Source organism: Strix uralensis, chromosome 2 (assembly GCF_047716275.1).
Source record: "Strix uralensis isolate ZFMK-TIS-50842 chromosome 2, bStrUra1, whole genome shotgun sequence".
In the NCBI taxonomy this organism is placed as follows: Eukaryota; Metazoa; Chordata; class Aves; order Strigiformes; family Strigidae; genus Strix; species Strix uralensis.
The window spans coordinates 34255306-34277623 of NC_133973.1; positions in this window are offsets into that span (position 1 = coordinate 34255306).

The window sequence follows — 22318 nt, forward strand, 5'->3', positions numbered from 1 at the left end:
TTGCAGCAACTGAAGTTGTATAGTTGGAAGTTACAATTCCTCACCATCCTGACCATCTCAGTTGGCCCAGTGCAAGTGTGCAGTGTCAACTTAGCCTTACCCCAACACCCCACCCTCTCCACAGCTTGAGACAAATAGCAGATAAACCAAAATCCACTCCATCCTACCTGCCAGAGAAAGGTCTTCTCCTTCTCTGAAAGTGTCAATTTCCTAATGAAACTTCCAGCCCTCATTTGGGCAACAGTCTGTATTCGATTCCAGGTGAGGAGCAACTATCCTCCCTATATGAAAATTTTTTAACTTGACAGTGTCTCTTGTGCTAGTGACAAACTGTGCTTTCATGAAAACTAACCAGTAATTTTTCAGTGATGCTGGTTTGACTGGAGGTGATTTGCCCAGAACACATTGCTGGGAATCAGTACACTGATGTAGTTCAGTAGTTGGTCTTTGTGAGATATGATCTTCAGTAAATTCATTAGCCTTACAGTGCTGCAGTAACAGAAAGACTCCCTTCTGACAATTAGGACCACAAGGGAGGGTTTGGGAAGATGATTGCTCCCTCCTGGGAAGAGATGAAAGACTACAGCAGTAAAGGGAAGAGATTTTTCATTATAGACCTTAAGATTAAACCCGAGGGACTGCTTGTGCTGGAAGTCTGCCTTATGTTTTGTATCAATAAGTGAATTTCAAATGCTTGGCTCCTAGTCATGTTTTTAGGTAATGGTTCTCTAGTTTAGCTCACTCTGATTTCTTGGAGGTGGATTAGTACATAATTAAATATGTGGAACAGTGTAACGAAAAACATGATTCTATCAAAGCAAATTAATTGCTAGGTCTGGTTTTGAACTTAGTAGAATCACTGCAAACAATGAATTTGCTACATCTTCCCTAAGTACTTTCCTACTGCCCTGTCTATTTACATTATAATCCTTGTCATTTACTGCAAGCAAACATAAAAGTAATAATTTTCTTGTGTAAATAAAAAAATAGAGGGGGAGATCTTCTTCTGTATCATCTGGTGGAAGGTAGTTGGTGTAAACTATACTTAAGCCCCTATTAGACTACTAGAGATGTATAAAGGAGCCTTCTTGGAGATGAAAACCAGGTTATTTATCTTCTGTCGCATCTTTAAACAGAGTTTTTCTTAAATGGCTAAGAAACCATTAGGGCGTCACCAAATATTTGCTTTCATGCTAAGGAGTTCCTGTGGAGAGGTAAATTTAGGAGAAATCTAAGCGACCGAACCAGTGGCTTTGGTCCGTGCAGGGGCAGGGAGGCACCTTTGGGTGAGCACTCACCAGCCTGCTCCTTTAGACCCCTCTGGACTGGTTGTGTCAATCGGAGCAGTATCCAGCACTGTTTCTTCTGTGGGATGTCCAACTAGCCTTTCAGTCTAGCTGTGTCTAGGCTCTTCATCCTCATTCTCCCTAGATACTATACCTATCTAACCACCCACTTTCCGAAGGCTCCATCTGTGCTGTTCCTTCTTCCTGCCTGTCTTCAGAAGGCATCTTCCTGGACAGCTGTTTGCTGATCCTGTTGCTCTGATTTACCTTCAATAGATTGTCTTCAGAAAAGCCACGCAGATGAAAAAAGAACCCGCCTAAGCACAGATTTCATCAGGCAGCTACCTCCTGGAAGCATGATTTCTGGGGTCAAAGTCCTGTGTGTCAGATTTTCTTCTCAGTTTCTGTCTTACAAGATAACTTTATAATGATGTTCTGCATTTTGGAAGCCTTTCAGTTTTTGTAACTCGCCCTAAAATATATCTCAAGAAGTTTCTTCTATTTGATGTCAGCCTGCTGGCCTTAGTGGAATATTTCCTTCACTGTGCTTCCTAGCCTTCAGGTTGCTGAATTCACCTATTGTTTTACTATGAGTGAAACTCTTTAGGCTGTCTCAGATGTGGCTGATGACCTTGGCCACCCCTCCTGAGGTGCCTTCAAGAGTCTGATTTTCAATAGCCACTGATGAACCTGAACGATTTTCCTCTCTGGTTTTGCCTCTGCTATACAAACTCCAACCTTTCACTGACAGAGTGTCAGGGGTGGCTTGCTTCCTGACTGTTACAATCCCCATACCACATCCTTCAGAGAGCTGAGAGCAAGGGAAGCCCTGTTGTACCTCACAGGTAGGAAGGAGAGGGCTCCACACCAGACCCAGTGCTCTGCTGTGGAACTGGGCTGTACCTGAACCAATTCTTTTATTTATTTATCCCCTGAGAGGCTAACCCACATAGCAGGTGAAACTAGCCTGGTAGGTAGTATGCTCATGTGGGAGAGAGAGGTCTGAATCTCACCAGAAAAGGGAACTGACCTGGATCCCTTGAATGCTCCTTCAGTTCCTCTTACTTGCTGGGATGGCAGTGGGACCCCATTTAAGACAGGAGTGGCTTAGCCCTGCTCTTTCTGAAAGAAAATGCTGAGGTGCTTCAAGACGGGGCAGGGGGGTGCGTGTGTGTGTGTGTGTTCAGAAAGTGGAGTGACATGGAGGCAAGTACTTCATACAGCCCAGAATAAGGCAGCTGAGCCTTGGGGTAGATGTAAAATTTGAATGTATGTCCTTGGCATGTCATCTGAAGCATCTGTTGTCCATTGAATGGCCTCTTGTGAATCTCTTTGTATGGGCAGATCCCGAGGCACCCTCTAATGAGCCTAGCTGCCTAGCTCAGTGCTGGGAATCCTACCGCAGAGCCCAGCACCCAGACATGAAGAAAGTGCAGCGTTGAGTGCTGTACCTTTGTAGGTAGGCACCATGTTGATGCCTCATTTAGAGGAGCACAAGGCTCTCAGTGACTTCAGATTGATTTGTGGGTCTTTGGGATACCTTAGCAAGTTGTTATGCAGCCTTGCCCTGACTACATCATAACTGGACAGACATGTGATAATATGCAATATAAATAAATAAGAATGCATTTGTCATAGAGGGAAATATAATGTGCATTTTCTGCAACACCCCCAAGCCTGTGTGCTGACGTTAACAAATAGCAAAGACCAGCTCTGAAGTATTTTCTTCTCTTTTGTTTTACTGATTAAACCAGATCTAGACTGGCCTTTCTGCCTACCGTAGTCATAGTCCATGTGAGATACAGCAGAACACAGAATGATGGGACTAACATAAGTCTAAAGAATATCCTTAACCAAGTAGCTATTCAGCTTCTATTTTTCCAGAACTAAAGTCAGAATTGCTTAAATGTTGCTTCTTTATATGCACATGATGTTCTTTACTAGCTGCAAAAACATCTTGATTCAGACTGAAAACGTCTTTACTGATGAAAATGATGTGAATTATCTTAATGTGGTTGCTCTTCTTGACAATAAAATTATTTTTTCACCAATTAATTGGTTACTAATTCCCATTGCAAAGCAATTAATCTACCTTCTTAATACTCTCCAAACATTAGCTGGGTTTGTCTATCTAATAAAATAGAAGTGCATTTTTTACAGAAGGCTCCTCATTTGTTCAGCCAATTAGTCTGTCTTGAGAAAGTGTGTCACTGACACCATAAATCTATGATTGTCCTTTCCACAGGTCTTAGAGAAGATTCAGCATTTTAGACGAGTAACTGGCCACCAAATGAGCTAGCCTGCAACTGTAAGCCAAAGCACATTTTAAACATGAGAATTGGCAGTTTCCAAGTGCAGCAAATGCAAAGGTGTCTGTGCCTGTTTTGATTATCTAGTGTAACAGCTACAGTGTCCTGCAGTGTGTGTTCTCAGCAGAACTACTTGTATGGTCAGAGTTTGCTCATATTTAGGTACATTGCCAAATCAAAGCAGCTACTTCTTTTTCTCCTGTCCAGCCTGGATATTTATATTGCACTATTGCCTGCAGTAGAAATCTCTTTAGAACGTCTTTTCAGTGGAATTTTTAACTTGAAATGACTTTTTAAATTAAGTCTGTAATGTTAGCCAAAATGGAAATTTCCTTGGTAAAAATATCTGGGTTTAATTACATTTTCATGTCTTCCACTAGGAAAACTGAGAGCTAAAAAATCTTCCTGTGTCTGGCAACCTAAACTTAAACAAACTGGCTAGTTGTCATCTGACTGGCTGAATTTTTGGGCTGATTTTTTGATTATAGAAAACTGGAAAATAGTTTGTGGAGGGGTTTCAGTTTTGCAGTGAAATTTTGAAAAATTCGGTGGAAGGCTGTAAATTAATAAAAATATTTGTATTTAGCGAGTATGTTTTTTACATAAAAATGACCTGAACTTCCAAGTGCGTTCTGAAAGAAATCACTTACTTTGTTCTATTGAAACACATTAGTTCATACTTGCACTAATTTTAGGTATCTAATTCAGAAGGCTGGCTCCTAGGCTGTCTGTGTAATCCAGAGAGAAAACCTGCTACACAGCATGATTCTGGACTTGTAAATGAGGCTCTCGCTCTCAATTTCCTCTTGGAGGAACCTCTCTCTGTCCCTTAACCATATGGTATGCCCAGGGAGACCAGCTTCGAAGTTTGATGCTTTAAGATATCCTATGTTGGTATTGCCTTCTGACCAAAACCAGATTAGATAAAGAATATAACTAACATAACATTTTCTGGGACCATCATGATATGTGAGATTAGCTGCATGTATTTGTTAACATAAGTAGGTTGGATAAAATTGTTCTGTGTGTGCACCATGTGTGTGTTTTTCTGTGTGTGAAAGAAAGAGAAGGAAAGATTGTGTGAATAGCTAAATGAGGTTTCCAAAAATATTCCATCTCCACTCTGCTGTCTGTCTTTCCCTACCCATCCTCTTGAATTCTCTGTCATTTCTGGCATTTTTGTGTCTCACAAGGAATCCTCCTCCTACAGCATCATCATTTCTCCCTTAACCTCTCTTTCTTTCGTCTTAGATCTCCGTGCTTCTCTTGGCATAGTCAGAATCTCTCCTTCATGCTTTCATAATGTCTTTCTCCACTACCCTTGAAGCCCTCTTTCACTAGTTCCCCGCCTCCCTACTGCAGAAGCAAAGCTGCATAAGGACCTAAAAGACAGCCTGTCTTCTAATTCAGCTGATTGCCTGGCTATGGTCTAGTGCTGGGAGTAACCTGGGCTAGTGCAAAGCGAAGAGGAACACAGACACCACTCAGTTGGCGTGGATGATAAAGAAGGTATTTTGCTAGAGAAAGTCAAAATGGCTCTGTAACACTGAAGGAAAAATAATAACCATAGAAATAGTGAGCTGAACAGCATCTTGAGAGATCTTTTAATCTCCTCCCTGTCCTGCAACAGGGAATGTATAAATCATTATATTCTAATTAGCTTTACTCCCCTTTCTACTCTCCTTCGCTAAGTAGAGGAATTGTTCAACCCAAGTCTGCTGGGCGGTGGTTAGGACTAGGGCAGGAAATCCCTGTCCCTGTAGTATGCAGGGCCAGCACCTGGCTCCTGAGGAGCCCTCCTTTAATCTCACCTCTGCTGTGTTTTCAGTTAAAAACCTCAGTGTTTCCATGCGGTCAGAGTAGGAGAACTGTGGACTTCAAACAGCACCTCTCAGCAAGTTTAGCTTCAGCATCATGTCAGGCAGCAGACAGTCCCCTCATGCCTGTGCCATGGCAAGGTTTGCAGGGGGCCTGGTGCTTTGTTCGCTCCTATTTGGGAAGCCCCACCAGACAGACGTAGAGTTAGACCTAGACCATACCATCTTTGCTTGTTGAAGAGAATGTAAGTCAGCATCCAGTGACCAAACAACACCTTGTACCATTATGTCCCCGAATCCACTAGGTCTGTTGTCTTTTCTAAGGAGGGAATTGTAGTAGTTTGGCACAATTTGTTCTTGACAAGCCCAGTGTAACTGTTTGTTATCACCTTCTAGGTACTTGAAAAACAGTAGTTTTATTTAAGAAGAGTTTCTCTTTTTCAGGGATCCCTACTTGGCTGATGGGTTTGTAATTCCCCCATCCTTTTTTAAAGAGATGTACTGTGTTCTCTATCTACCAGCCATTCAAGGCGATCACACAAGGCTCTCAGATTACTGTAGCTAGCTGCTTATCATGTGAGGGAGGATTTCCTCAGACCCTGATGGTTTGAACATCTTTAATTTATTGAGGTATTTTTAACGTGTTTTCTACATTGTGGCCTACCTTGCTATATCCTTGTTAATACTAAGTCATAGTTAACTATTTTTGGTGAAAACAGAAAGTATTATCGTATACTTTACATCTCTGTGGGCTCTTCTCCATTCCTGCTCAGAAAAGCACCACTCTTACTCTTCTAATTTATTTCTTATTGCCTTTATATCCCTTGTCACTTGACATTCATTTTTATTCCTATGTGCTTTATCTGTTCCACTTCACTCATCCTTAGTTATGTGCTTTTGCTTTCATTATTTGCACAAGCCCTTTTTGATATTCTGGTCACTAAGGAACTCAGCATTGCAGGCACAGAGGTTGCATCAAGACCTTTCTTCTGAATCTTGTGGTTTGCCACTCCACATTCAATATAGTATCCTTTACTAACTCACAGCTATGTCCAATTATGTTCCTAGAAGACTCTACCAGCCACTTGCTTAGCTGGTCAAGTCTGATCTCCTGAGATCTATTATTCCTTTTCTGCTGCTCTCATGTTTCCTTTTTCTTAGAATACTGAACTCTGTCACATCATTTGAATTCTCTCTCAATTTGTCACTTGCCAATCAATTGGAATTGGACAAAAGTCATAGTCAAGCGTTAGCATCTTCCTCCACCTAAAATAAAATGCTGCACTCAGCATATTGCAGGCTCTTGTCCCACTGAGCTGTTTATCCAAGAGATGCCCACATACCACCAGATGTTCTCTTCAGGTCCTTCTGATATTTGCTCAAGAAAAAAATTCCTTTGTCCCCCTCTCCCTTTTTATGTGGTCTTTAGTAACTTCCTAACATGATATTGGTGCCATTTTTTTCATCTCTATTTTCAACCCGATGTTCAACAAAGCCATCTTTTCCCTTATTTGAGACTCATAGATCTATCTGCTAGAGGACAGATGAGCCTCCATATTTATTACTGCCTTTCCTTCCTGTAGTGATGCTTTTGTCCAGAAATTTGTTCTGCTGGTGAGGTGTGTACATGTTAAGCTTTTAAGAGATGATCACTACACTGTGTAGTCTAAATCCTGCTCTATGTCATGTCCCTGAGCTATCCATTGTCCTCACTGGAGTTGCACAAGCAAAGGTGAAACTGACATTTGAACCAATTAATCTCTGAATTTTTTCTCTCTTTCTCTTTTTTTTTTTTTCTTCTTTGTTTTATAACCAAAAATGATACAAGGATAACAGTGGACTATTCCACCAAATTTTCGGCAATAAAAAGTATCTGATACTAGCCCTATGCTACTTCTCATTTAGTAAGCAGATTCCTAATTTGGGGGAAAATGGTTTCTTTTGCTTCTGGTTAAATAAGTTCTTGGATGCTTAAAAATGAAATCTGATTCCTAATTGAAATGGTTTACTTCCATTGTGAATTTGCCAGTTATTGCAGAGTTGCACATGATTGCCAGGCTCTGGCAGTGCTGTGGATAGTGAGGGTGGGGGCAAAAATCACTGAAGTATTTAATTTGAGGATAATAGTCCTGTGAATGAATGTCATAGGCCTTGAAAAAGGCAAAGGGAGCTCAGCCTACTCCACTAGATTGTCTTCACTGGAAACTACCTCCTGCTCAGGGTTGTAAATATAGGCCAATAATCTTTCTACTGCCTACTTAAGAAATCAGGTGATTTTAACAGATTTTTCTGTTAAACAATTAGAACAAGAGCAAAACCATGCCTACAGACCATGTCTCGGTAGGCGTTTTGTTACATCTCTCTTTCTATGTGATGATTTTTGACCTCTTTTCCATTCATACACTGCTTGTAAACAATGGTGGTTTTTAATATACCTTTATTGTGCTGATTCTGGGACAGATTTATGGGGGCTCAGGGACTCTTTCACTCCTTTTTCATCCTTTTTATTTGTTCCCCAGGCTTCCAGATTCTTGGAGTTAGGGTGAGAGGATATACCTTGTTCTGCATTGAGGCTGTATTTAAGTCCTGCTCTTCATAGTCACCTCAAACATTTCCAGCAAAGTACCCCTCATCTTGGGATTACACTTGCCGCATTTACTGTATGCTTCTTCTATTAGCTACAACTACTGTGTAATACTGGCATGAGAATTAAGCAAATTCGTAGCTCTTCTGTTCCAAACAGGTCATTGATGCTTTTCTTCTGGACCACACCATCAGGCCAAATAAGCTGTGTGCTGCTGACCCTCTTCTTCCCTGTTTGAATCATGGCTAAGGAGCAGGAAAGTGAGGAAGGGGTTTGCTGACAGCACTTCTACAGCTCAGGGGAAAGACCATTTTGGGCATAGAGGTGCTCCCAGAGTGGTAGGAAACTTTAGATCCTTCACAACTTTCTGTTTGTGGGACATGTGAAGAGAGACCTTCCCAGGTGTGTGAAATCTGAGGATTGTGGTTGGATCCACCTGGGAAAAAGAGAGAAATATGGACAAATGGCAGCATTCTTTATTGCAACATGAAGATAGAGTCTATCTACCTGAAGGCGGAGTTTGGTAACTGCAAATGTGAAAAAGGAACCTTGTGGCTACAGATGACCCCTGCTCCATGTGAGAACTAAGATGAAAGAAAAATTTGGAGTAAGAAGGCCAGTGCTTGCAAGTCATGACATCAGAGTGAGGGTGAAAGTTCAGATTTAGCTCTGTATCCTACTTAGGAGCTTGCAAGTGTAGTCTAACTTGGTACTTCTTGTTCCCCCCACGTAGTGCCTAATGTGCTCTGAATGGAAATTTCAAGTCATAACACTTAAATGCGGAGGCATTACACAACTGTGCCTCCTGCATGCAGCCCCAGCAGCTGCCCTGGCAAGGCTTTGGGCACGATGATGATTCTTATCGGTTTCTGTGTTGTGAGAGTGTCTAGAGATCCCAGTGTGCCAGGTGTTGTACAAACATCTCTGAAAAAAAAGTCCCTGGCTAAATGAGTGCATGGCCCAAACAGCCAAGGCTGACTGAGTGTTGCTTGGGACGTGGACGTGTGGGGAGAGGTAATGATTTTCCCAGCTCTGCAGTTTGGTAGCAATGGTGGGGACAGAGTGCCATTCCTCATGTTTCAGGACGGCCTGCTATCTGTGCTTAAGGGTGGGGAGTGTTCCTGCTCTAACAGGCTTTAGAGTAACACAGCTGGGAGAAAACCCTGCAACAGGAGAATTTCTTCTCCCTGCATCCTCCTGCATGCTCACCTTTGAGCTAGTTCAGTGTAGCCTGTTCAATACTTGGGGACTCATCTTCCTGAAAAGATGGGGGCAGGAGTGGTGTGTAATACTGTAAATGCAGTTCCTTGCTTGGCCGTGGAGACCTTATCATGCAGTGTCCTGTGGTTGTCCTGTGTACTCAGACTGACATCATAAACTGTGGGAATATTTCTACAATCAGCAACAGTTTCATTGTATGTTAAAAGGTTTATTTTCATGCATAGTTTGCTGACACCCAGAAGGCTCCTTTCATTGTAGTAGAGTGTATCTCATGAACAATTCTGCTACAGGACATCAAAGTTAATATTTTTTTCTACTTCTCTCCCAGAAAACATGATCTATGAAGTAGACTCCCTAGAAATAGAGTTGCCTTCAGGGCAGTACACGCTCATTATAACAAACTAGAACATAATAAATAGTATTTGGTTGTAAAATACATTTCTTTTTCCTAGCCTAATTTTAAAATGGAACAAATATGGTCAAATCCAAGTGTTCTAAGAACCACTTGCTTCAAAGCACATAACCCTTCAGCTTGCTCACTCTTAATCCAGTTTAGATCACTTTGTATCTACTCTGGAGCAAAGACTTCAAATTCAGAAATTTTCCTTTGGTTTCACTGGATTTTGGGCTGGGATATAGGGAGCAGACCCCGTGGGGGCCAAAACAAGTGGCAAAACACCAGCACTGTGACAGGGGTCAGAGAGTACATTAATGAACAGTTAACCTCATCTCTTCAGGTACTTCTAGTCTCCAAATTCATGGGGACAATCAGGGTTCATACCGTGCTATGAAAATGATCTCTGCAGCATGATATGTGTTGGCTGAACAGAGGCTAACAGAAAGGATATGAAACTGCTGTTTCTGAAGAAAGGAGTATTACTGGGGTTGACCTGAGCACTTTTGATCTGCTCTGCCATTCTTGATTCATGTCTGAGTGAGTCTTGACAATGCTGTACTCAGAGTGGGCCTAAGACTTGTGTGCAGGCATAGCATGATGATTGGTTGAGTTTTTTGGGGATGCTGCAGCAGCATATGGCATGCACCCCAGCAGCATATTTTGAGTTTTTTTGAGTTTATTTGGATTCTTAAATGAAGTTATTGGAAAGAAAATTCACATAAAAATATCACAGAAACATCTGGAAAGAGACTGCTAGATGAGAAAAGAGCCACATCCCTGATGACAGTGGATTTTACTGCTGCCCAGCTCATAACTTCAGAGTATGATATGAGCCATAAGTATTTTCCAAAGGGCTAAATTTGTTTGTAATTCTCACTGGGGTTTGCCTCGCTAGGCATTTGCAACAGCTGTGTGTATGACTGTTGGCCACCTGCTGCACGTATTGCCACCATGTTGTTGAGCTTCTGCTGCCAATGCAATGACAGAGACTCACTGCTGCTTCTTCAGAGGGTCTCCTGAAGGATCAGTGGTTGCAGCAGATGGTGGCAGTTTTGCTATTGCCTTCAGGAGAAGCAGATTTGGGCCTCTAAATTGCACCTTTTTATATATAGTATCCAGTGCTATTTTGCCTGGCAAACATTCAGAGCAAGTGTGGTTCCACGTGGCTCCTCCCTCTGTGTCACAGGACAGGGCTCTTCATGTGCATGTGAATATCTCCCAGATGTTGTGCGTTGGACAAATTTAGCACTCGACATGGGATGTGGCATCATAGCACGTAGACAGGATTTTCCTGGAGGGAATGGAGAAGCTTGTATTATACTTGAAAGAGTAGGTTGCTATGCAATCCGCTTCACTTGGTTTTGTGCTGAGAACTATTTGTGTGACCTCCAGAGTGATCATGACAGCCAGGCAGGAGTACACAATGTCTATATTTGGCAGAGTCCTCGAAAATGTATCCCATTTTGTTTGACAGATATCCACTGAGACAGGAAAGATATTTTCCCTGCCCCTTAAGTTGGCTGGGGACTTCAGCAAGCCTCCTCCACGGGAATCCTGATATCATTCTCCTGCACTGAAGCCAGGTAGTTTTATTTCAGTTCTCTGTTGAGAATTTGAGCAATTTTTCCAGAGGCTTGAGCAATGCATTCATATCTTCACCATTTGCCGTTATATTTTTAATATGTGTATCCTTGAGATCTAATTTGAAGATCTTATCATAATAACCTACTGAAGTTCTTGCTTTGAAGTTGCACCTGGCATTTCTGAGTCATCAAAGTAGTCAGGGCTAAAGTTGGGAAAGAACTGGAATGTACATCTCATTAGCTTAACACAAATGGTTTTTGTATGGCGTGAAGAAGGACAGGAAGGGGACAGCAGAGGGAAGTGCCTTTGAGTGCATGGAGGTAACCAACAGTGGACTCCTTGCTGGTGTATAGGTTTTGCTTTGTCATCTCAGTAGCATAATCTGCAAGCATCCTTGGCTGCTTCATTTCCATTCTGTTGGCTTTGCATGAAGGCAGGCTTTGCCCAGTATAGCCTGCAAGGAGTTTAAGACTTTTCCAGCTTGTGCCTGACTTTGTGTACATCCACATCTTTGGGTATAGGCCAACCCAACAGCAAATGGGACACTAAGTCATTGAAGCCACTAGTTATTTCTAAGATAAAGACCACAAGGCCTGAGCCCAGGCACTGAACTTGATTTTCCCTGCTGTTTAATTATTAAGTTAATAATAGTTCCTGGGATGGTGGTGGCAGGGGGCAGCCAGCTCCCTCAGTGCAAGCACCACTCCTTACAGGCAGTTTGAGTGTGTCTACCCTGATTTGTAGGCTAAGAGTGTTTAATAGTACAGATGTGGCCAGTCTATGCCAGTTGACCTCAGGGTCAGTGCGTGGGCCTTGCCACTGTGCAGTCTACTAGCACAAGTGTAGCCAGTGTTTCTATATGTGAGATCATGATAGTGAGGCTATCACTTACTGTCACGATGGGTTTTTTTTCAAGCTCTTTTCATGACTATCTCCTCTACCACAACAGCACTGTCCACTGATCCCTTCAACTGGCCTGCTCATCTGGCAGTGTGGAAGACCAGGGCTGGTGGTTGCTTCTGCAGAGGATCACTTTCTGCCCCAGGAAAGCAGGAGCATGCAAATTCTACTAGCATATGACCTCTCAGTTCAAAAGCACTTATTTCCCCAACAATATATATGGACCTTTCTGCAGGCTAGCCGGCTATCTGCAGGGTTGCAGTGATGCCACTCTGCCTTGGGTCATGCTTCTGCTCTCACTGAAATCAGCAGTGACTTCAGCAGTTCAGGACTGGACCACAAACTACAGCATTTCTCGGATCCTTCAAGATGAAAGGCACTCCACGTGGGTAAGTTATCATTATTTGTTATTATCCTCTCACTGATCCACTTTGGAAGACAGATGTGCATTCTTTCCCCCCCCGCCGAGAACTGATGAAACATGAAAATCACTTCTTAGATAAAAAAAAGCCCACAAAGTCAACACAATACATTGGGAGTTATTTGGTTTCTAATCTCTGAAAATGAGCCAGGTCAAACAGACATAGCTCCTCTGATAAATTGTTATTCTTAGAGATTTCAGCCTTCCATGGAAAAGTACTGAGCTGGCTCTCTGATCTCCTCTTACACTGTCATCAGCATACAGCAGCGGGCCAGTGGAAAATTGGAGAAAACCAGCTGCATGTAGAGTGTTAAGGGCATTATTTTTAGATGCTCCATTTCTTTCTGACTACACACACTACCCTGTGGAAAATAAGGCTGTCTATCCTAGTGACTTACTGGCAGCTGCTGCATTATGCACGGTGAAGCTGCTCCTTAGAAATGAGATGCTAAACAAAATAAATAGGAGGAAAACAGACCTATAAATTTGTGTAGTGCACAACAGGAGAGACGAGGGAGGTTTGAGAGTGAACACATTGGAGTCTTTGGGAAGTGTGCAAGTTCTCTCTTCAACAGAGGTATGAGTTTGAGGGGTTTAACTCCAGCTGAGTCTCTCTCTTCCTCTGACTGGGGTGTTTACTTTCTTATTTCCAGTACCGTTGTGACATTTAACAAGTATCAAAGCTGAATGCCAGCTTTCCTCACAAATACTGTTCTGCTGTCACAACAGGGCTGCTAAAGAGAGGAATTCCCAGTCCAGATCTGCTGAGAACTATGATAGCAACTAAATGCATGACGACTCCGGTGCAGACGGTAGTTCTAAACACATGGATTGCTCCACTGCCTCCTGCTGACAGCCCACCCATTATCTCCTAAGGGTGATTTGCCAGTTAAACTAGGTGCAGTTAAATACCTGATCTGCCAGTGTGCTGAAAAGGCTCAGTCTTCCCCTTTCTTTTGGCCCTGTGAGGGCCAAAACTCTCTCACTGGTGTGGGAGAAGGTGTCATCTCTGGGAGTGCAGCAAAACTTCCTCCTCTAAGTGTTAGGTCATCCTCTGTATAGTGAGAGCAACACCTCATGTGAAGAAAGGACAAATGTGAAATGTGAGGGATGAAGACAGCGGGGAGTCTCTCCCCCACTCAAAATCTGTCTTAACCACTCACACTAGTCATCCCAGTTATAAACCTTTCCTCGTCCAGATTCCTTAAGGGAAACGGGAAGGAGGAGTGTAGTGGGGATTGCACAGGCACGTGGCTGTGATGGCTGCATGTCTGGGTTTGTGGGGCATCATGTCGATTCTGGACGTGGGTAAAAGAGGCTTTACTTGAATTTTCCCTGTGCCAGTGTTTCACATTTGGGATGCAGATGGATACAGCTAAGATAGCTTGTCAGAAGCCTATTGTTCATTATAGAGCCTGGGAAATGTTTGGTATAAGGCAATGTGTTCCCCCTGCCCCAGAAACTGTTATTGTTCTAAAGAAAAATGTTACATTTTGCCTGACTTATTAACAGTGTTAAATCTATCTGTTTTCCCAAAGAGTCCTTCCTCCTAGCTTTTGGGGCACTTCAGCTACTTCTAAATTGTTGGCATTGGCAGGATGTCTCACCTCTGAGTACACATCTTTGTGAGCATCCTGACAGCCAGTGGGGGTGAAACCTGGATGTGCGCCAACCGCTCTTGCTACCCTAGGAGACTATTTTGATGCCAGACAAACTAGTGAGGAACCCAAATGGTGCCAGAGCAGGATGATGCCTGTTACTGAAAAATTAATTATTCTCTCTCGTGACATGTAGGAGTATATGCATGCACATGTATATGGATTGTCCAAAGTTTAGGCTGACACATTTTTTACTTGTTTTTGCTAATCTTGAGCACTTTTAGTAGGTATTTCCTGGGTCAAGTAGCCACTTCAGATTGATGTTTTTGGGGAAAACTTGTCTAGATCAGTTCAATCATTTCCAAGAATAAGGATATTGAAAATTATTGTTTTGTCCACACTGCATTAAAAAAAATAAAATTCTTTCAAAGGTTTTGCTGAGAAACTTTGGTGTTTCCATGCTTGTGATGGAATAGGGGATGCCATAGTGTCAGGGGGCATGCCTTTTGCTTTTTTTCCAGGATAAATTGCCTCTATTTGGCCTGCTTAGCAGCTCTTGAAATTTGACAGGCACATGTAGTCAGTAGAGAGATTTAGAAAACTTGGCACTCAGGCATGCTTCAGACCACGACTTCAGAAGCTAAGCAGAAGTTTATAGGTGGCTGCTTGGGAATGCTGTAGAGGCTGAGAGCAGAAAGACTGTTTTGTGTGCTCCAGAAAGCAAGGTGGAAGGATTTTTATGGATTACTACAAAGGGAATATAAGGGCAGTACAAATGGCTGAGAAGGAAGAGACAAAGATTTGATCAGTATTGCCCAGCAAGTAATGGAGATCTGTTTTCACAAAGTATGTACAGGGTAAAACTGACTACGACTGTCAGACTCAGCATGGGAGATGGTGAGAAATAAAGATAAGGAGGCCACTTCAGTTTAATCCCTGTTGCTTTATGTAAGGATTGCTGCTACCATCTGTATTTACATGGGCTGTTTGGGCACACTCACCTCCTCCAGGACTCAGCCTCCTGGATGAACCGGTGTTGTGCAAAGACTGAGACTGGTGTTGGCTGCAGCTTTGCTTGGAGAGCTGTTGAAATGGGGAGATGCACTGTCAGTGATGCAGAGGGTACAAAGCGAAGTAAAAAGAGTCTGGGTCTGGGCAGATGAACACGGGCTTGGCAATACAGATTCTCTCCCTGCCTCCTGGAGGAAGTGGCCAAGATTGACAAAGTGATGTAGTTTTTGGCTGGAGAAAAGTAACACTGGAGGAGTTCTATGCTACCTGGGTACTCTACCCCCTGGTGCTTATGCTCTTGATGACAGAAGCCATCATCATCGTCTCCTTGTTCCTGCCTCACAGTGTCATACAGGAGGCCCATGCTATGCTCAGCTCCTGTCTCCAGCCTGCAGGAGGAGGGATAGACAGACAGAGCCAGAGTGCTTAAGGGAGGGAAGTCTCGGCATACTGGGCAGACTTGACCAAAACACACTCAGAGTTTGTAGTTTAGTCATTCTGCGGTTACTCATTCGACCCTCTAGACCATGCTGGGCAAACTGGGACTTGTGGAAGCAGTAAGCTGTAGGGACACCAGGTCCTACGCATGTGTGGTTAAGCACAAATATTTCTGGTATTTGTTTCCTGTCCATTTCCCTCTTGTACACTTGTCCTTTCACTCCTGTTCACTTTCTAATGTGAACATGGGTCTGGACTGGATGTCTTTGTGAGTACATGGAAAGGTCACCCACCATTCATCCCTCCGTGACTGAATAGCGACCTGGAAGCTATTCCCAAACAAGTCAAAAGCCTTCTTCCTTGACAGTGCTGACCAAATAAACCCTGTCATCATCATCTTGATTTTGGAGAGGACAAAACCCCCATATGAATCCCTGGGGAAAAAAAGTAAAAAGCATGATTATTTAGACATTGTATCCATGTCCTAGTATCCTAGATAGCAGTGTTTTGTCTAACTGGGAAGGTTCTGGAGCCCTCCACCTCAGAAGAAAACTCAGAAGTGCCAATGTAGAAAAGTTGAGAGGAGATTGGTTTTGTTTTCGATCTTATAGTGGCCAATGAGATTGAGCCTGAACAATGCTTTTGCTGTTCTATCTCCGTGATAAACACTGGAAACTGCTCTTGCTGATAGAATACCTGGAAAGTGCTTTGTTGTTCAAGTGATTCAGAGCCTTCTTTTCATTATTTATTGCTTTGCAAGTGGAACGTGGGCAGCTGAGAAAGACCAGGGAGGCCTGCATACCTCAAGGTTATTCTGATTTGTTTAGTCCCCTGTTTTATACACACTGGGGACTGATAGCATTTCCCTTCCCTTTTTGGTTATTTTCTATTCCTTCATCAAATCTCAGGAGCCTCTACCATTGTGTCCTAAGGGCAGCCTCCTGCCAAGAGCCTGTTTATTGTGCTTGTGTCATTATTTACAGGCCTAGTGTCTATTTAATGTGTCTAAGGCCTGATTTATACTTCCAGCTAACGTAAATTTACACCTCTATCTTGTTAATCTCCTTCTGCCAGGCTTACACACTTGACTGCGTAGTCACAGAACAGATTTCTTGCTATTTGATCACATTGGGCTCTCCAAATTCAGAGCTCTGCCCTATTCAACACCTTCTAACTGCAGATCCAGAGAGCTGGCTGGACAGGTAGGTGCCAAACTATTTGATACCATGATTTGGAAACACATTTTGTTTATAATTCTGGGTTTGTGCAACAGCATGTTGCATATAAGCTCTCATGTGAAGTCTCCGCTAATCAGCAGAGGCATCAATGAGATATAGCATACTTTGAGGGGCAATAGAGGCATTATACATGTGGAAAAGCAGTGGACTATGTCTTCACAGGAGATAATATAACCTGGGAGCTGTATCTAAATACTTCTTTCTTTACTGTGCTGTTCTGAGGCTGGCTGCTTTGCCCAAACAATACGGACAGAGCTGCCATTACAGCAGTTACATCTCATTTCTCAAGGTGAACTGGGAAGAACAGGCAATAATAATGCTTCTTTATTGTGAATTACCTCTGCAGATCCTCACTCTTGGGAACATGGCTCAGCATAGTCTATAGAACATCTCTGGCACATCACTGGGGATTGCTTCATGCATATTTATGGAGCACTTAGATAGCTTTCAAGCAAAGGTGCGAGGCATGCATTGTGTTATTTTTAAAATGTGGTGAATACGCTGCTCCTAGCACTGCACACTGCTTATGCTAGGCCTTCAGAGTCCACACATGCAAAGCAGGCAATAGGAGGCAGTAACAGGCAGTGCTCAGAAGCTTTGAAAACCAGTTAGGCAGAGCAGAGCAGAGCACTGGCTATGCACATGTGTAGGCCTCCACCTGTGTGTACATCAGCAGAGCACTACCAGGGTCACTCACCTCTGCTATTTGTTTGCAAAGTTGTCACCTGAAAGGAAGTCTCTGGCTATTTATCTTCCTTCCTTTACATTATTTAGAAAATGCTGTCTCAGTCTTTGGGAAAGTGCTGGTAATGAATGGCTTCCTCTGAGCACAAGTGGTGATAGTATCTGGGGCAATGGCACCACATGAAGCCAGGTTGGGGAACGCAGGTGAGCCCTTAGTTTCTCTAACTGTTGGGCTGTGGGAGACCTGATCCAAGGGCTGCCTCTGCCTGCTAATAAGTGGCTTGAACCAGGTGTCCCACTTCTTTGGCTATGTGATAACCCCAGGAATCCTGAATGCTCCACACTCTGTGTTGAAATACCAGGCGGGTCTGTGGTCCTACGTCTGGGCTGAGTTCCCCCACCCACTTCTGTGCTACTGAGTCCTGGCCCAGGGAATACGTTACACACAGCAGAACAGCTTTCAAGAGCAAGTGAGATGTTGCCCAACAGGGGTCCAAGCTGATCTCTGTCAAAGCTTCCCTTTTTCTGACCCTGCCCGACACTTGCCACCCTAAGGGAGCCCTCACATACATGTGAAAACCAGTGAGCTACTGAAAAGGGCTGATCTGACTGAAAATCTAACTCGGAGATGAGATCACAGGCAGATCTGAGTTCAGACAGTTCCCTGAACTCTCTGCTTGGTTGTTAGTGCTGACAGAAGAGGTTGAGAAATTGAGACTCTGTAGGGAAAAGAGAAGACTCGCGCTGCTGGGATTTAGACCATATTGCTAAATTCCTTCTCTTGAATTTGTAGTGGCACACGAGGCCAGGTTTTAGTCCAATAGTTCAAGTGTCATGCTCTAACTTTTCCCTCATGGAAGCTAAACATGAATGTCTAAATTGAGCAAACTGGTGTTTGGTAGCCCCACATGGAGTAAGATTTTAAAAAAAAATAATTCATAACCAAGCAGCATCTAATATGACACTGAACTGCTGATTTTTGCAAAGAGCTCACTATCCCTTGTGGGCTAGGGGTTTTTTTTTAGAAATATGGCCCATAGCATAACAACATAGAAAAACAAAGGGTTTATATATATATATGTGTACATATATATGTCATTATATAGATATGTATGTAATATATATATGCATATGTATACATACATAAAAGTGGCATGACTATTACAGTTATAAGTCACTTGTTAGCTAGATTTACCCTATATGTATAGTGATAATGTTACACATACTTTCAATTTTTAGTGATGGTAGGAGGTTTAGCGATGGTAGTGATGGCCTAATCCCATCCCAACTCCACTAAAGCCACAGTTGCTTAGAAAATAATTTCCAAGCATTTTGGAGCACATATTGATAATCTGTTGCTCAATTTAACTTGCTCAGGCACCACAGATGTCTAGGTGTTTTCCTTGTCTCAACCTATCTTTGCCACTGCAGAGCACTGCTGCAAAACGCAAGCTTAGCTTGGTTCTAGGCAGCTGATGGGAGATCTAAACCTGAGCTGCTCACTAGAATTTTGCCATTGGCAATGTTTTTTGGCTCTGCTGATCTCTGAGTTCAGTGTTGGTGCTCTCTGCTGTTTTTTTGTTGCACTCTGTATTCTGTTCTAGGAGGCTGTTTTGCAGAATGTTTATGTCCCGGAGGATGAGATTTAATTTTGAACTCAATTAGGAGTAAAGGGCTACTTCAGCACTGTCCTCAGCAGGAAGCTCTGCTTGCTCTGAGCCAAAGGGCTGACATAGAGATTGTGTCAGCAGAGGACTGACAAGGCACTGAAGAGTGCAGGTACTGAAGAGGGCTAAATTCAATCAGGGCAATGCTGAGGAAGAAGGAGATTTTCAGCAGAGTGAGGGAACAAGCACAACCATACACTTACTGCATGGGCATGTGTTTGGCTCAGGTGACAAACTGAAAACTTTCTAGGCATTTTCTCCACCTCAAAGAGAAGTAGAAAGTCCCTCCGCTTTTCAGGCTTTCCAATGGAAAGGGCTCCAGGATGCAGGGCTAGTCAACTCAGCCCAGACCTAGGCTGGCATCTCCTCCTGGACCTGCTCCTTGCTAAGGGGACAGATCAGCTTGAGTCACCTCTGGTGTTGCATTAGCCTCTCCTGCCCCTTTGGCTGACCAGTGTCCACAAACACAGGGATCTTGAGCAACCTGATCTAGTTGAAGATGTCTCTGCTCATTGCAGGGGGTTTGGACCATATGATATTTAAAGGACCCTTCTGACCGAAACTATTCTATGATTCCATGATTCCTCTAGGGCTGCAGTGCTGGCAGTGCAAGTGGTTGGGTGTGGGTGTGCAAAGCCTACCTGCAAGAGGCAAAGAGGCATGTTCTACACTCCCATTTGGGCTTGCACTGGCAGAGGCATGAGGCACAGACTTGCATTGACCTGATGTGAAGCTGCTGTACCAAACAAGTGCTGAAGTGCCAAGGACAAAGCAATATCATCCCTTCCCTTCTGTGCAGGACTTACAAAGAAAGTCATGTGGGGGACCATACTTGTGCTGTGAAATAGGCATGTTAAGCGCTGATGGAGGCCAATTGATTTGCCTTATTAACGGGAAGCTAATATGTTGGAGATACCACAGTTTTAGGTGTTTACATAAGTAAAAAAATTCTGAAAACAGAGAGGACCCTATAGTTTAACCAGAAGAGAGGCAAATTCGGGCTAGAAATAAGATGCTCATTTCATCCAGTGACACTAGTGCTTTAGTTTCAAGATCATTTTATACTAGCAGAAATCAGTAAGTGAAATAGCCTTGCCTTTTCACTATTTCAATGCTCACTTCAATTCCCACACCACCCCTCTCTTGGACACATTAGCACAAGCGTTTTCAAGGTCATAGAGAGAACCGGTCCAAATTAGTCCCCTCTGAAAAAGGAAAGGGTTGTTTTTAACCCGGATCAGCATCCCGATTTGATTCCCCATGGCATCTTGAACACATAGGATAATGGGAGGAAGCGAACAGCATGGGATAAGACTGAGCAGCTGGGGGCTAAGGGCAAGACCCCTTTTTGGGGTTCTGTCTTGGCTGACGGTGATGGTGAAACAACGGCCTAATCCCATCCCAACTCCTTCATTTGTCTTGAAACCACAATAAAATCTCAAAGTATGTTCTAGCTCAACCAGGTGCAACAATTCTGTGAAAATCACTGTTTCTGTGGTAACTGATGGCAAGCCTCACACTGCTTTCAAAGAGGTGCCACTCCCAGTGGGGTCGTACGTGATTCCCAAGCAGAAAACCAGAAGCTGACTTGTGACGGATTCCAGCTCATCCCAGGGAAGAGACCTGCGATGGAGAGACTGCTTCTTCCTGTAGTGGGTAGAGGAAGCCACTCTGGTTTGCGACATTTAAAATGATCCATGGTGGAGTGCTTGAGAATTTACCGTCTTCTGCCAAGAAGCGTATAACAGGACTCTAGCAGTTCACATTTCTCTGGTAGTCTGAAATGTGACTTCTGATATATTAATTTGTAGATAAATAGAAATGTTCATCTAGTCTGGCTTTTGCCTTCTTTTTTCATTGGGCTACTTTTTTAGGTCTTCTGCAAACTAAGAGTTTCTGAATAATACTTTTATGCTCAACAACAATGAACTAGGAAGATTTTAAGAGGTTGGGAAATCAACATTTTCTACACTTATTCTTTTAGATTAAGTCAATTGTAAAAAAAAGTGCTCGGGTAATGAATGGTAAGTTATTCATGACTTTTTTAAGAAGAAATAACAATGTGCCTTCTGTGAATATTAAGTAAAAGCAACCTTAGGGGGATGGGTTGGGCAGTGTGAGTCATACACAGGTTTTGAATTATTGATGTTCTATAACTGTCAGCCCTTACAAACTTGTGTATCTTAGTCCCTTCAAGGCAGGTGGAATAAGTTTCTGCAGATCCATATATATTTTCACAACAAGATACTATGGCAGCACACGAAGGAATTTGTAGCTATGCTGATTTTTGAACTACTCTGCAGAGTGCAGCCTCTCTTGCAAAACAGCATGTAGCCATGCTTTTCCCAGGGGCTATTCAGGCAAACTTTGTATGCTCCAGCCCAGTATATTTCCATGAGCTACTTCCCATGTGTCTATTTTGAATACTCCTTGATTGCTTCAGGATGCGGTTTCACTAGTTGTTTCTCAGAGCTGAGTTTGATGAAGGTAAAACTGATGGTTAATAAGTCTCTGCCCTACAATGTATCGGTACCTTCAATGTAAGAAACAAGAAAGTGTGGAGATTGGGATGTAGAGTGCTCAAAAGTTACAAAGAAGAATTAAACTTCTCGTGTGTTGTCCATCCCAGCTGCTTGCACATATGCAGTGTGATGTGGTTTCCAATTACACGCTCGTGTGCTCTGTTTTCTGAGACATGATGTCCCCTTTAGTGTGCTGGCAGGATGGTGCTCATTGACCGGCTAGCAATTCGTTGTTACTGGTTCATTCTTAGCGCTCAGTCTGTGGCCCCAGGCCTTATTTACTGCAAACCATCTAAATCCTGCAGAGACTACACTCTAATTGATTTCCTCAGCTCCACTTTGATTTAATTTATGCCACTATACAGTATGCAAGCACTAGTGATAAAATTCACCCTTCTGCAGCGAGTGGAAAAGCTTATGCTCTGTTGAAGGCTTCCCTGTGAGCTCTCCAAAGGGACATTGAGGGCAACTACAGTGGTCAATAGTCCTTGGACAACTGGGGAGCTTCATCCCTGTGTTTTATGGGTAGTAGTAATGGGCGGGTACTACTAGGCTTTGACTATCATTAGGACAATCAGCAGGACGACTGTACCAGAGTGATAGAGGAGGTTGTGCTGAGGTCCTGGCCTACATTTCAGAGG